Source organism: Hyla sarda, chromosome 7 (assembly GCF_029499605.1).
Source record: "Hyla sarda isolate aHylSar1 chromosome 7, aHylSar1.hap1, whole genome shotgun sequence".
NCBI lineage: Eukaryota > Metazoa > Chordata > Amphibia > Anura > Hylidae > Hyla > Hyla sarda.
The window spans coordinates 81,956,564-81,972,854 of NC_079195.1; the positions used below are offsets into that span (position 1 = coordinate 81,956,564).

The 16,291-nt window shown below is 43.1% G+C and overlaps 1 protein-coding gene across 2 annotated transcripts in view; it reads right to left on the minus strand.

Annotated features, from left to right (window-relative positions):
- Window positions 1–16,291, minus strand: part of ZNF365 (zinc finger protein 365) — a 77,174-nt gene that overhangs the window by 60,338 nt on the left and 545 nt on the right. The window contains exon 1 of one of the 2 annotated variants that reach the window (XM_056529832.1): window positions 61–189. The exons of the other annotated variant lie outside the window; for it this stretch is intronic. The gene's annotated coding sequence lies outside the window, so the exon portion shown is untranslated. Of the gene's footprint in view, window positions 1–60; window positions 190–16,291 lie in introns of those variants that run through there. 2 annotated transcript variants of the gene reach the window in all.

The following is a 16,291-nucleotide window of genomic DNA, read 5'->3' on the forward strand; positions in this document are numbered from 1 at the left end:
ATAGCCTATCATCATTACCCTGCCTGCATCTGTAATCACAGCAGGGCACCGCACACTTACCTGACTTGTTGCTGATGCTGTAGAAAAAGCCTTCTTTTTCAGCAAAGCCGTAAGTCAGAGCATGGCTGACACTGGTACATGGCAGAGCTGTAGGAATTCTGGGCATCCAGCATCATACTAGTCAGTTTCTAAAGTTGCCATGTAAGCTGTGCCCTAATTGGTCACTGAGCAATTCTATCTGATTGGGCAATGCAATTCTCCAGCCTGTTTGCTGGCTCCTTATAGAAGATTATGTCGCCTTGTAACAAAGCTTTAGGGGATATGTTCGGCTGGGTTTCTTACCTCTTGACAAGCTATTTTAGCCTCATGCAGCAAATTACACAGCAGATAGATCTTTGCTGCATTCAGCTCTGTCTAGACGTTCCCACAGTCTCGGTGTTATCACCTAAAGATGTATTTGTGTTTCCATTGGATTACATCTGTGCTGTGACATTGCCCTGTAGGCTTCTATGTCTAGTTAACCTATTAGTTCCCAATAGAATTAGGCATCCTTCAACAGTAACATACATAAAATAAGCCACATCATTACTGTGCATTCTACACGATAGTCATTTACAGGTCTAGTACTTTACAATCTAAATGGACAGATGCTGCATTGTGAGAATCTTTTATTGACAAAATACAGAGTTAAAGGGAACCAATCATCAGATTTTACCCTATATAACGCTTGGCAAAGCGTTGTATAGGGTAAAATCTTTATTTTCACCATTCCCGGGGGACGCTCCTTCCCCCAGGGATGGTGAAGATATGAAGTTATAAACTAATCACCGCCGCCGCCGTAAGTAGTCACCTGGGCGGGGAGCTCTTTTCCCCTTCTCCCGTTCTTCGGCCGGGAGCGACGCCCCCTCCGCTTGATTGATGGGCAGCGTCATCACTCTGCTCCATCTATTCAGTGAGCGGAACAATGACGAGGCCCATCAATCAAGCGGAGGGGGCATTGCTGCCGGCCGAACAACAGGAGTAGGGGAGAAGAGCTCCCCGCCCAGGTGACTACTTACGGCGGCGGCGGTGACTAGTTTATAACTTCATATCTTCACCATCCCTGGAGGCAGGAGCGTCCCCCGGGGATGTGAGGACAACAATTTTACCCTATATAATGCTTTGCCAAGCATTATATAGGGTAAAATCTGATGATTGGTTCCCTTTAAAGGGGGTTTCCAGTATTATGTAAATAATGTTTAACTCCTTGGGGACAAAGCCCATTTTAACCTTAAAGGGGTACTCCCATGTCTTAAAATGGACAGAAGAGGTCAGCAGAGAGCACTGTGGTCGTGACAGAAGGGAAATACAAAAAGAAAAGCATTTCCTCTGTAGTATACAGACCCTAAAAAGTACTGGAAGGATTAAGATTTTTTAAATAGAAGTAATTTACAAATCTGTTTAACTTTCTGGCACCAGTTGATTTAAAAAAATAAAAGTTTTCCACAGGAGTACCCCTTTAAGGACGCAGCCATTTTTTACAAATCTGACCACTGTAATTTTAAGCATTAATAACTCTGGGATGCTTTAACTTATGAATTTGATTCCAAGATTTTTTTTTCATGACATATTTTACTTTATATTAGTGGTAAATTTTCATCCATACTTTATGGAAATCCATTATTTCTTGGTGGAAAATTCTAAAATGTCATGAAAAATTAGAAAATTTTGTATTTATCTAAGTTCAAAGCTCTCTGCTTGTAAGGAAAATGGACATTCCTTATAAATTATATATTGATTAACATATACAATATGTCTACTTTATGTTTGTATCATAAAGTTGACATGTTTTTACATTTGGAAGACATCAGAGGGCTTCAAAGTTTAGCATCAATTATCCAATTTTTCATGGAAATTTCAAAATCTGAATTTTTTAGGGACCAGTTCAGTTTTGACGTAAATTTCAGGGTCTTTATGTTCAAAATACCCCATAATGGACCCCAATATGAAAACTGCCCCCTCAAAGTATTCAAAATGACATTCAGAAAGTTTGTTAACCCTTTAGGTGTTTCACAGGAATAGCAACAAGGTGGAGGAGAAAATTTAAGATCTTCATTTTTTACACTAACATGTTCATGTAGACCCATTTATTTTTTTTAGTTTTTACAAGGGATAGCAACATTGGGCTTTTGGAGAGTGAATTTTACTGAAATGGTTTCTGGGGGGGGACTGTCGCATTTAGGAAGCCCCCTTGGTGCCAGAACAGCAAAAAAAAAAAAAAAACACATGGCACACTATTTGGGAAACTACACGCCTCAAGGAACGTATAGGAACGTATAACGGTATAGTGATCCTTAATACTCCACAGGTGATTGACAAATTTTTGCTAAAGTTGGACATGAAAATGAAAAATTAGATTTTTTTCACTAAAATGCTGGTGTTACCCCAAATTTTTCATTTTCACAAGGGGTAATAGGAGAAAATGCCCCCCAAAATTTGTAACCCCATTGGAAATACGCCACATGTGGATGTTAAGTGCTCTGCGGGCATACTACCGGGCTCAGAAGAGAATGAGTGCCATTCGGCTTTTACAGAGATAATTTGATTGGAATAGAAGTCAGGGGCCATGTGCGTTCACAAAGCCCCCTGTGCTACTAGAACAGTGGGCCCCCCCACATGTGACCCTATTCCAGAAATTACACCCCTCACAGAATGTAACAAGAGGTGCAGTGAGCATTTACCAACCACTAACGTTTGACAAATCTTTGGAACAGTGGGCTGTGCAAATGAAAAATAAAATTTTTCAAGTCCATGGACCACTGTTCAAAAAAATCTGTCAAACAACTGTGGGGTGTAAATGCTCAGTGCACCCCTTATTACATTCCGTGAGGGGTTTAGGTTCCAAAACGGGGACACATGTGGGGGGGGGGGGGTCCACTGTTCTGGCACCATGGGTACTTTGTAAACGCACATGGCCTTCAGTTCAAGCCAAATTTTCTCTCCAAAAACCAAATTTTGCTCCTTCCCTCATGAGCCCTGTAGTTCGCCCGCAGAGCACTTAACAACCACATATGGGGTATTTCCATACTCAGAAGAAGTGGTGTTACAAAGTTTGGGAGGATTTTTTCCTATTACACCTTTTGAAAAAGAAAAATTTGTCATTTTCACGTCCAATTTAAAAAAAAATTTGTCAACCTCTTGTGGGGTGTTTCACTGTACCCCTTGTTACATTCTGTGAGAGGTGTAGTTTCTAAAATGGCGTCACACGTGGGTGTTTTTTTTTTGCGTTTATGTCAGAACTGCTGTAACTATCAGTCACCCCTGTGCAAATCACCAATTTAGGCCTCAAATGTACATAGTGCGCTCTCACTCCTGAGCCTTGTTGTGCACCCAGAGAGCATTTTACATCCACATATGTGGTATTTCCGTACTATTGTGTTAGCAGCTGAAACATAAAGCGGGAAACTCACTGTAAATCCCTGCCCGTGTGAATATACCCTGTACTTTTTTGGGGGAGTGGGGGGGGTTGCCAAACTAAAACTCCCAGCATGCACTGACATGGTGGGAGTTGTAGTTTTGCCACAGCTGGAGGCACAATGGTGGGGAAACACTGAGTTAGGTTACAGACTAATTCAGTGTTTCCCCACCAGTGTGCCTCCATCTGTTGCAATACTACAACTCCCAGCATGACCACCCTGACTGTCCAGGCATGCTGGGAGTTGTAGTTCAGCAACATCTGAAGGGCCAGATGTTGCAGAGCTACAACTCCCAGCATGACTGACTGTCTAGGCCACTGCACGGTTGTCTCCAAAATGTTTCCCTCCAGATGCTGTAAAACTACAACTCCCAGCATGCCGAAGGGCAAGCTGAGAGTTGTAGTTATGCAACAGCTGGAAGGGGCACAGGTTAGAACCCAGTGTAGTGGCCTCCAAACTGTGTCACCCCAGATGTTGCAATACTACAACTCCCAGCAAGCCCAGATTGTCCAGAGACTAGAGAGCTGTCTCTGCGCCGCAACCGTCACAGCCGCCCCGCCTCTGATCACAGCCTCCCCACCGCAGCCGCTGATCGTCGGCAAGCAGCCCTGCAGCCCCCGCCACCCAGCTCTGAACTTTAACCCTACTGCCCCCCTCCTGCCATTGGTCGGGCAATTCTGACTGACCAATGGCAGGGGATAGGAGGAGTTGGCACCCCTGCCACCTCGCTCCTATCCTTAATGGTGATCGTGCTGTCTCTGACAACCCTGATCACCTTTATTTTCCGGGCGATCGGGTCACCAGGGACCCGGTCAGCCCGGAAAAGCCGTGATTCGCTGGTCAGAATTGACTGATAAATCATGGTGATCGCCGACAAGGGGAGGTCTCAGGGCCCCCCTAGGCGATGTGTGGGATGGCTGCTGATAGAAATTAGCAGTCATCCCGTTCTGGTCAACGACCCATGTGCGGCAGTGACCAGAATTCCCACGGGCGTACAGGTATGCCCTTGGTCCTAAAGTACCAGGGAGCAAGGGCGTACCTGTATGCCCTTCGTCCCCAACAGCTTAAAGGGTTCCTTCGCTGGAAAAAAATTTTTTGAAATCAACTGCTGCCAGAAAGTTACTTCTTTAAAAAAATCTTAATCCTTCCGGTACTTATCAGCTGCAATATGCATCACGGGAAGTTCTTTTCTTTTTTAATTTCCTTTCAGTCTGACCACAGTGCTCTCTGCTGACACCTCTGTCCATTTTAGGAACTATCCAGAGTAGAAGAAAATCCCCATAGAAAACCTATCCTGCTCTGGACAGCTCCTGCTACTGACAAAGGTGTCGGTAGAGAGCACTGTGGTCAGACAGAAAAGAAATTCAAAAAGAAAAGAACTTCTTGTGGAGCATATAGTAGCTGATAAGTACTGGAAGGACTAAGATTTTTTTAATAGAAGTAATTTACAAATCTGTTTAACTTTCTGGCACCAGTTGATTTAACCTCTTAACGACCACTGACGTAAATGTACGTCCTGGTTTGGCGGGACTTCCCGCACCAGGATGTACATTTACGTCCTGTGTATGACAGCAAGCATCGGAACGGTGCTCGTGTCATACACGGCAGGTTCCGGCTGCTAGTAGCAGCTGGGGACCCGCCCGTAATGGCCGACATCCGCGATCGTGCGGATGTCTGCCATTAACCCCTCAGATGCCGTGATCAATACAGATCACGGCATCTGCGGCAGTGCGGTACTTAGAATGGATGATCGCCCGCAGCGCTGCTGCGGCGATCCGATCAACCAGCATGGCGGCCAGAGGTCCCCTCACCTGGCTCCGGCCGTCTCCCGGGGTCTTCTGCTCTGGTCTGCGATCGAGCAGACCAGAGCAGAAGATCACCGATAATACTGATCAGTGCTGTGTCCTATACATAGCACTGAACAGTATTAGCAATCAAATGATTGCTATAGATAGTCCCCTATGGGGACATAAAAAGTGTAAAAAAAAAGTTGAAAAATTTAAAAATTAAAAGTAAAAAAAAAGTGAAAAATCCCCTCCCCCAATAAAAATTAAAATTGTCAGTTTTTCCCATTTTACCCCCAAAAAGCGTATTTAAAAAAAATAATAAATAAGCATATTTGGTATTGCAGCGTACGTATCTCCGTACTATCAAAATATAATGTTAATTATCCCGTACGGTGGCGTAAACGTAGAAAATTTAAAAAGTCCAAAAATGCAACTTTTTTTGTCACATTTTATTTAAAAAAAAAAATTATACAAAATGATCTAAAAGTGGTTTTCATTTAAATTTCCTACACAAATTTTTTTTGGGGGGGTTTGCCGTACATTTTATGGTAAAATAAAAAGGTTTCATTACAGAGTAAAATTGGTCACGCAAAAAACAAGCCCTTATAGGGGTCTGTAGATGGAAATATAAAGGAGTTATTGATTTAAGAAGGCGAGGAGGAAAAAACAAAAACGCTAAAATAAAATTGGCCTGGTCCTTAAGGTGAAAATGGGCTTAGTCCTTAAGGGGTGAAAACATTTTTTTTCCCAGCAGAGTACCCCTTTAACCCCTTTACGACGCAGGACGTAAATGTGAAAAAAGAAGTTAATAAAGGTCATTTAACCCCTTCCCTAATCCTAATAAAAGTTTGAATCACCCAACTTTTCCCATAAAAAAAACAAACTGTGTAAATTAAAATAAAAATAAACATATGTGGTATCTCCGCATGCTGAAATGTCCGAACTATAAAAATATATCGTTAATTAAACCGCATAGTCAATGGCGTACACGCAAAAGTCCAAAATTTTTGGTCACTTTTTATATCATGGAAAAATGAATAAAAAGCGATCAATAAGTCCGATCAATACAAAAATGATACAGATAAAAACTTCATAACACGGCTCAAAAAATGAGCCCTCATACCAGCCCATACAGGGAAAAATAAAAAAGTTATAGGGGTCAGAAGATGAGAATTTTTAACTTATACATTTTCCTGTAATGTAGTTATGACTTTTTTCAGAAGTACGACAAAATCAAACCTACCGTATTTTTCGTCCTATAGGATGCACCGGCGTATAAGACGCACCCAATTTTTAGGGGCAAAATCTAAAAAAATAAAGATTTTGAACCCAATAGTGGTCTTCAACCTGCGGACCTCCAGATGTTGCAAAACTACAACTTCCAGCATGCCCGGACAGCCGTTGGCTGTCCGGGCATGCTGGGAGTTGTAGTTTTGCAACATCTGGAGGTCCGCAGATTGAAGACCACTGCAGGAGGAGGTAATACTCACGTGTCCCCGCCGCTCCGGACCCGTCACCGCTGCCCTGGATGTCGCTCCATCGTTGTCGCCGTGTCCCCGTCGCTCCGGAACGTCTCTGCTGCCGGCCAGGTATCCTCGCTCTCCGTTGCTGCCATCACATCGTTACGCACGCCGACGCACGTACGCGACGACGTGATGATGAGGAAGGAGAGCGCCGGCATACAGGGGAACGGAGAAGAACATACAGGGGAACGGAGAACGGAGAAGACACCGAGGAGGCAGGTAAGGTCCCCCCCGGTGTCCTGTAAGCACTAACCCGGCTATTCTGTCGAGGCTGTTCGGGACTGCCGCGGTGAAATCGCGGCGGTCCCGAACAGCCCAACTGAACAGCCGGGTTAGTGTCACTTTCCCTTCAGACGCGGCGGTCAGCTTTGATCGCCGCGTCTGAAGGGTTAATACAGGGCATCACCGCGATCGGTGATGTCCTGTATTAGCCGCGGGTCCCGGCCGTTGATGGCCGCAGGGACCGCCGCGATAGGGGTGTATTCGCCGTATAAGACGCACCGACTTTGCGTCTTATACGGCGAAAAATACGGTATATAAGTAGGGTATCATTTTAACCGTACAGAATAAAGATAAGGTGTCATTTTTACCGAAAAATGCACTGCGTAGAAACAGAAGCCCCCAAAAGTTACAAAATTAAATTTTTTCTTCAATTTTGTCGCACAATTAATTTTTTTTCCGTTTCACTGTGGATTTTTTGGTAAAATTACTAATGTCACTGCAAAGTAGAATTAGTGGCGCAAAAAATAAGCCATCATATGGAATTTTATGTGCAAAATTTAAAGCCTTATGATTTTTAGAAGGTGATGAGGAAAAAATGAAAATGTAAAAACAGAAAAACGCAGAGTCCTTAAGGGGTTAAAATTCTCACTCTAAGATGTATATACCTTATGGGAATAAAAGGGTCAGGAAGGGGGGCAATAAATGACAATAATATAGCATGTAAACTACTAAAACAGGACGGTAGTGAAGAAGAATTAAAAAGCTATGAAGAAAAATGTAAATAATGTAAAAAAAACTGATAAAAGCCGCAAAAATAGAGACAGAAAGACACATTGACAAAGAGAGTAAAACTAACCCCAAAATGTTCTTTAACTATATATAAATAGTAAAAAGGTCAAAAATTAAAGTGTTGGCCCTTTAAAAATTTATGAGGAAGAAATTATAAACGTGGATCAGGAAAAAGCAAACATATTAAACAAATTCTTCTCCACTGTATTCATCGAGGAAAATGAAATGCCAGGTTAAATACAGCGAGATAAGGTAAACTCCCCAGTACAGGTCACCTGTCTAACCCAGGAAGAAGTACAGTGCCACCTACAAAAAATCAAAATAGACAAATCACCAGGTCCAGATGGCATTCACCCCCGTGTTCTAAAGGAATTAAGTAATGTAATAGACAAACCGCTATTTTTAATATTCAAGGACTCTATAGTGACAGGGACTGTTCCCCAGGACTAGTGCATGGCAAATGTGGTGCCAATATTTTTAAAAGGGGTAAAAAGGTGTCAAAGGGTCAAAATTATAGACCTGTTAGTTTAACCTCGGTTGTATGTAAATTGTTTGAGGGTTTTCTAAGAGATGCTATTTTGGAGTATCTTGATGTTTAATAAATGTATGACTCCATATCAGCAGGGCTTTATGAGGGATTGGTCCTGTCAAACCAAACCTGATCAGCTTCTATGAGGAGATTAGCTCCAGACCGGACCAGGGGCAATCGCTGGATGTTCTATATCTTGATTTTTCCAAAGCATTTGATACGGTGCCACATAGAAGATTGGTGCATAAAATGAGAAGGATTGGGCTGGGTGAAAGTGTGTAAGTGGGTAAGTCACTGGCCCAGTGATAGGAAACAGACGGTGATTATTAATGGCACTTATTCTAATTGGGTGACTGTTACTAGTGGGGTACCACAGGGGTCAGTCTTGGGTCCTATTCTATGTAATATATTCATTAATAACCTTGTAGAGTGGTTGTATAGTAAAGTAGCAATCTTTGCAGATGATACTAAACTCTGTAAAGCGGTAAACACTATAGTCACACCCCTCCCATAGACATGCATTGATGGGGAGGGGCGTGACATCATGAGGGGGCGGGGCTATGACGTCACAAGCTCCCGGCTCCAGCGTTCAGAACAGTTCCAAACGCTGAGCCCCTTTAATCATTACTTATCAATAGCCGATTTATATAAATATCATTCTGTGAGTGTTCCGCACAGCCTGTTGCCACAAACTGTGTGTCTCCAGAGCTTCTCTTCTATCAGTTCAGAAGCAAGAATCAGTTGTGCAGGCAACTCATTGATCGCTCTGCGCAGTCAGCCGCCACAAATAAGGTACCTGCAGCGCTTTTTTTTTTTTTTTTCTATTAACCCCTTAAGAACGAGTGCCGTAAATGTACGGCACTCCTCAGCATCACTTAACAAACAGTGCCGTACATTTACGGCGCTTCACTCCGTGATCACCGTGTCTCCGGACTGGTGACCTGGAAAATAAGGGTGATTGGTGCTGTCTGAGACTGCACCAATCACACTTGGCCAGCAGCAGTGAGGTTGCGTCGGGGCTGGGGTACCTGAGGGCAGCGGTGGCAGAGAGGACCGGAGGAGGATCGGTGGCGAGGATCCATGAAGGAGGAACAGCGGTGGCAAGGAATGGTGGTGGGACCTCGAGGCAGCAGCAGGAGGCGAGGCTGTGTGCCTCCTGCTGCTGCATAAGTAGTTATGCAACAGCAAGAGGCACACAACTACAACTCCCAGCATGCCCTTTAGCTATGTGCGCATGCTGGGAGTTGTAGTTTTGCAACATCTAGAGGCACTTTTTCCCTCTGGCTGTTGCATAAGTACAAATCCCAGCATGCACAGACAGCCAAAGGGCATGCTGGGAGTTGTAGTGGTGTGCCTCCAGCTGCTGTATAACTACAACTCCCATCATGCCCTTTGGCTGTCCATGCATGCTGGGAGTTGTAGTTATGCAACAGCTGCAGGCACACTTTGTGCTTGAAATAAAAGGGCCTCCAACTGCTGCATAACCAACTCCCAGCATGTGCAGAAAGTCAAAAGGCATGCTGGGAGTTGTAGTTATGCAACAACTGGAGGCACACAACTACAACTCCCAGCATGCCAGTCAGCTGTCTGTGCATGCTGGGAGTTGTAGTTATGCAACAGCTGGAGGCACACTTTTTGATAGAAAAAACATGCCTCCAGCTGATGCATAACTACAACTCCCAGGTTTAAAATGAGCTTCCCGCTGCAAGTTTGTGCTGCGGCAAATTTTCCGCCGAAGCTCAAATTCCCAGCGGGTAACTATGTAAACCCCTACCCATATGGATGTACCTCAAAAACACTACTCTACACTAACACAAAATAAAGAGTAAAACACTACATATACACACACCCATACACGGTCCATCTCCCACCCTTCCGAAAAAAATTAAAACGGCTCTTACTTTAGTGTTTCCTAAACGAAGCCTCCAGCTGTTGCAAAACAACAACTCCCAGCATTGACAGACAGCCATTGACAGTCCAGGCATGCTGGGAGTTTTGCAACAGCTGGAGGCACCCTTTTTGCCACAGTTGGATACACTGCCGTAGGGTATTCTTGGTGGCAGAGGCAAGCGCCATACTTGCACCCAGATCCGCCCCTATGCAAATCCCAAATTTTGTTTACACTAACATGCTGGTGTTGCACCATACTTTTTATTTTCACAAGAGGTAAAAGGAGAAAAAGACCCCAAAATTTGTAACGCAATTTCTCCTGAGTACAGAAATACCCCATATTTGGACGTAAAATGCTCTGCAGACGCACAACAATGCTCAGGAGTGAGAGCGCAGCATGTACAATTGAGGCCTTAATTGGTGATTTGCATTGGAATGGCTGATAGTTACAGCAGTTCTGACATAAATGCAAAAAAAAACAAAACAAAAAAACGAGGGTCCGAGAAAATTACATTTTTTTTTCATATGTACAGCCCACTGTTCCAAAAAAAAAAAATCTGTCAAACACCAGTAGGGTGTAAATGCTCACTGCACTCCTTGTTACGTTCCTTGAGGGGTGTAGTTTCCAGAATAGTGTGCCATGTGGTATTTTTGCTGTTCTGGCACCCTAGGGGCTTCCTAAATGTGACATTCCCACCGAAAACCATTTCAGAAAAATTCTCTCTTCAAAAGCCAAATTTTGCTCCATCTCTTTTGAGCATTGTAGTGCACTCGCAGAGCACTTTACATTCACATATGGGGTATTTCCATATTCAGAAGAAGTGGGGTTACACATTTTAGGGGAATTTTACTCCTATTATCCCTTGTTAAAATGAAAAAATTGACATAACACCAGCATTTTTGTGAAAATTTTTTTTTCATTTTCACATCCAAGTTTTTTTTTTTTTGTTGGCTGTTCTGGCACCATGAGGCTTCCTAAATGAAACATGCCCCCCAAAAACCATTTCAGCAAAATTCTCTCTCCAAAAATCCGAGGTTGCTTCTTCCCTTCTGAGCCCTGTAGTCTGTTAGCAGAGCACTTTACATTCACATATGAGGTATTTCCATACTCGGATTACAAATTTTGGTGGGCTTTTTCTCCTTTTACCCCTTGTAAAAATGAAAAAATTAATTGGACTACCGAAACATGTTAGTGTAAAAAATTGAGATTTTGAGTTTTCTCCTCCACTTTGCTGCTATTCCTGTGTGACACCTAAAGGGTTAGCAAACTGTTAATTCAATTTTGAATGTCATTTTAAACACTTTGAGAGGTGCAGTTTTCAGAATGGGGTCCTTTACAATTCTTACAGAAAGGCCCCTCATATTCACTTCAAATTGAACTGGTCCATGAAAAATTCTGATTTTGAATTTTTCACAAAAATTTTGAAAACTACTGCTGTACTTTTGAAGCCCTCTAATGTCTTCAAAAAGTAAAAACCATGTCAGGTTTATGATGCAAACATGATGCAAACATACAGTAGACATATTGTATATGTGAATCAATATATCATTTATTTGGCATGTCCATTTTCTTTGGCAAGTAGAGAGTTTCAAAGTTAGAAAAAAGCAAAAATTTCCAAATTTTCATGATGCAAGTATTGACAAAACATTACCGCTATGTCATGAAAAAACAATAATTGAAATCAGAATGGTAAGTAAAAGCATCCCAGAGTTATTAATGCATATAGTGACCCAGGTCAGATTTGCAAAAAATGGCTTCGTTCTTAAGGTCAAAATGGGCTGGGTCTTTAAGGGGTTAATTAAAAAATCTTTGGCTCCAGCTATGGTGTGCTTATCAATAATAATCCCTTTGGTTCTTCTTGCTTTTTTAATTAATGATTTCATGTTTAATAAATTTTTATGTATTATTTTGTAACATTGTACTTTGCATATTCTGGTTTTGGTTCCGGAAGCGTCCCGATTCCGTTCAACCGGAAGTATTTTGGTACCAAGTGCTTTTAACCACTGCATATTTTATTGTCTGTTATGCCTGATGAAGAGCCCTGTCCGGGCTAGAAATGCTTGATTTTATGCGCAGCATCTTCTCATCAATAAATTCTATCCATATCAATCTGGATCTTGTGAGTTCAGCGCCCCAAGAGAAGTCCTGTTTTTCTTTGGTTCGGCACATGCTACTGTTCTGCCTTGACTGCATACTCTGACCGGTGACAAAGCTCTTAAACGCTGGAGGGTCCAGGTGGCTGCGCTCTCTTGTTACATTACGCGACCCCAGATGTTATGTTCTTAGCATAACACATCTAGGTAAGTGTCATCCATCTTACCTTTATTTTACCATCTTTGATTATCTGCACTAGGTGTGCACCCTTTTTGTATGTCTTTCTCAGTATCTCAGTACCCATACTGATTCACCGAAATATGCAGCGTATTGAAAAAAAAAAAAAAACCTGAATAAATAGGAGTCTGTAATAAGTTAAAGTATTAGCCTATACTAGAACTGAAAATGCAGTCTCATGCTGCCTGTAAACATTAAAATAAGGCTGGTGCCACACACAGCATTTTTTATGCAGTTACTAGCTTAATACCCGGAGTTGCCCGGTTTTTCCTCCCTAATCCTTGTTGGGGAGGAAAATAAACAAAGGAGGAAGCTTTTGACTTCATATCCCGTTCTCATATGTTGTTGTCATATCCCGACCTCCTATCCCGTCAACATATCCCGTCCTCATATCCTGACCTCCTATCCCGACCTCCTATCCCATCCTCCTATCTCGACCTCCTATCCCGACCTCCTATCCCATCCTCCTATCTCGACCTCCTATTTCGACCTCCTATCCCATCCTCCTATCCCGACCTCCTATCCTGATCCATAATATGTGTACCAGGTATTGAAATATCTCCAGCTGTACGGAAGTTATGTGGGAACATACATTTCCCATTGATTTGCATGGGACTTTAAACAAAAACCCTGACACTCACAAATGGGGGTAGTTAAGGGTTAAATTAACTATCCTATATTTTAAGTGGACATATAAGTAACATGTGACCAAGTATTATCGAAATATCTCCAGCCGTTTGGAAGTTATGCAGTAACATATATTTCCCATTGACTTGTTTGGGACTTTAAACATAAACCCCGCCCCTAGCAAATGGGGGTGAGTAAGGGTTAAATCACCTATCCTATGTTTGTTGTTGACATATAAGTAACATGTGTGCCAAGTTTCATGTTAATATCTTTAGCTGTTTGGACGTGATGCTGGAACATACATACACACATACATACATACATACACACACACGTTGAGTTTTATATATATAGATTGAGCTAAAGCCAGGAGTAGATCCAGCATGAAGGAGATGCCCTTCCTTTATATTCCCCCTGCATCCACTTCTGGCTCAAAAACAAAAGGAGAACCTAACTAAAAATGAAAGAAGCGAGATGATTGGTTGCTATGGGCAACTGGGCAAGTTTTCATCTGTACAGGTTTTGATAAATCTTCCCTAAATGTCTAGAATACTTGCAAATACTGTTTAAAAGAAATGTATGTACAGTCATGGTCGTAAATGTTGGCACCCCTGAAATTTTTCTAAAAAATGAAGTTTTTGTCACAGAAAAGGATTGCAGTAACACATGTTTTGCTATACACATGTTTATTCTCTTTGTGTGTATTGGAACTAAACAAAAAAAGGGAGGGAAAAAAGCTAATTGGACATAATGTCACACCAAACTCCGAAAATGGGCTGGACAAAATTATTGGCACCCTTGTAGGTAAATAAAGCATGTGATGCTCCTTTAAACTCACCTGGGCAAGTAAAAGGTGTGGGCAATATAAAAATCACACCTGAAAGCAGATAAAAAGGAGAGAAGTTCACTTAGTCTTTGCATTGTGTGTCTGTGTGTGCCACACTAAGCATGGACAACAGAAAGAGAAGAGAACTGTCTGAGGACTTGAGAACCAAAATTGTGAAAATATATCAACAAATCTCCAGAGATCTAGATTTGCCTTTGTCCACAGTGCGCAACATTATCAAGAAGTTTATAAGAAAAAGAAGAAATAGGAGCACACACCTGTATAACTTTCTTGAAGTGGTTTTATTCCAGAAGATACAAATCCAATATCCGACACCCCTACACCAGACAGAGCCGGAGCGGCAGGAGCTATTCACCTGGACGACCGCACAGTTTCACGCTGACGGGCGTTTCTTCAGGAGCTGAAGAAACGCCCATCAGCGTGAAATTGTGCGGTCGTCCAGGTGAATAGCTCCTGCCGCTCCGGCTCTGTCTGGTGTAGGGGTGCCGGGATATTGGATTTGTACCTTCTGGAATAAAACCACTTCAAGCAAGATATACAGGTGTGTGCTCCTATTTCTTTTTCTTCTAATACACGTTTTACTACGCTATTCAGGCTTTATGTGAGCACCACTCCACACCTTGCTACCTGGTTCATCCCACCCCCCACCGCAATCCATACATCACTGCTGCAGAGATCCTCCTACCCTCCTTGCCTGCGGTGCTCAGTCGCCCTCTTCAGTCTATTATCAAGAAGTTTGTAACCCATGGCACTGTAGCTAATCTCCCTGGGCGAGGACGGAAGAGAAAAATTGATAAAAAAGTGAAAAAAGTGTCAACGCAGGATAGACCGGATGGTGGGTAAGCAGCCTCAAACAAGTGCCAATGATATTCAAGTTGTCCTGCAGGCTCAGGGAGCATCAGGGTCAGCGCAAACTATCCGTCGACATTTAAATGAAATGAAACGCTATGGCAGGAGACCCAGGAGGACTCCACTGCTGACACAGAGACATAAAAAAGCAAGACTACATTTTGCCAAAATGAACTTGAGTAACCTGAAATCCATCTGGGAAAACGTCTTGTGGACAGATGAGACCAAGATAGAGCTTTTTGGTAAAGCACATCATTCTACTGTTTACTGAAAACGGAATGAGGCCTACAAAGAAAAGAACACAGTACCTACAGTGAAATATGGTGGAGGTTCAGTGAGGTTTTAGGGTTGTTTTGCTGCCTCTGGCACTGGGTGCCTTGAATGTGTGCAAGGTATCATGAAATCTGAGGATTACCAACGGATTATGGGTCACACTGTACAGCCCAGTGTCAGAAAGCTGGGTTTGCATCCAAGATCTTGGGTCTTCCAGCAGGACAATGACCCCAAACATACGTCAAAAAGCACCTAGAAATGGATGGCAACAAAGTGCTGGAGAGTTCTGAAGTGGCCATCAATGAGTCCAGATCTAAATCCAATTGAACACCTGTGGAAAGATCTTAAAATTGCTGTTGGGAAAAGGCGCACTTCCAATAAGAGAGACCTGGAGCAGTTTACAAAGAAAGATTGGTCCCACATTCCGGCTGAGAGGTGTAAGAAGCTTATTGATGGTTATAGGAAGCGACTGATTTCAGTTATTTTTTCCAAAGGGTGTGAAATACCAAATATTATGTTAAGAGTGCCAATCATTTTGTCCAGACCATTTTTGGAGTGACATTATTTCTAATTTGCTTTTTCTTCCCTCCCTTTTTTGGTTTAGTTCCAATACACACAAAAGGAATAAACATGTGTATAGCAAAACACGTGTTACTGCAATCCTTTTCTGTGAGAAATACTTAAAGGGGTTCTCCGGTGCTTAAAAATCTTATCCCCTATCCAAAGGATAGGGGATAAGATGCCTGATCGTGGGAGTCCCGCAGCTGGGGACGCCCATGATCATGCACGCGGCACCCCGTTTATAATCAGTCCCCGGAGTGTGTTCACTCCGGGTCTGATTACGGGCGACTACAGGGCGGGCAGCGTGTAACGTCACGCCCGCCCGCGCCGGCGTGTGACATCACGCTCCACCCCGCAATGCAAGCCTACGGGAGGGGGCATGATAGCTATCACGCCCCCTCCCGTAGGCTTGCATTGAGGGGCGGAGTGTGACGTCGCACAGGGGCGCAGGCGTGATGTCACACGCCACCCGTCACACGCTCCGGGGACTGATTATAAACGGAGTGCCGCGTGCATGATCACGGGCGTCCCCAGCTGCGGGACTCCCGCGATCAGGCATCTTATCCCCTATCCTTTGGATAGGGGATAAGATGATTAAGCACCGGAG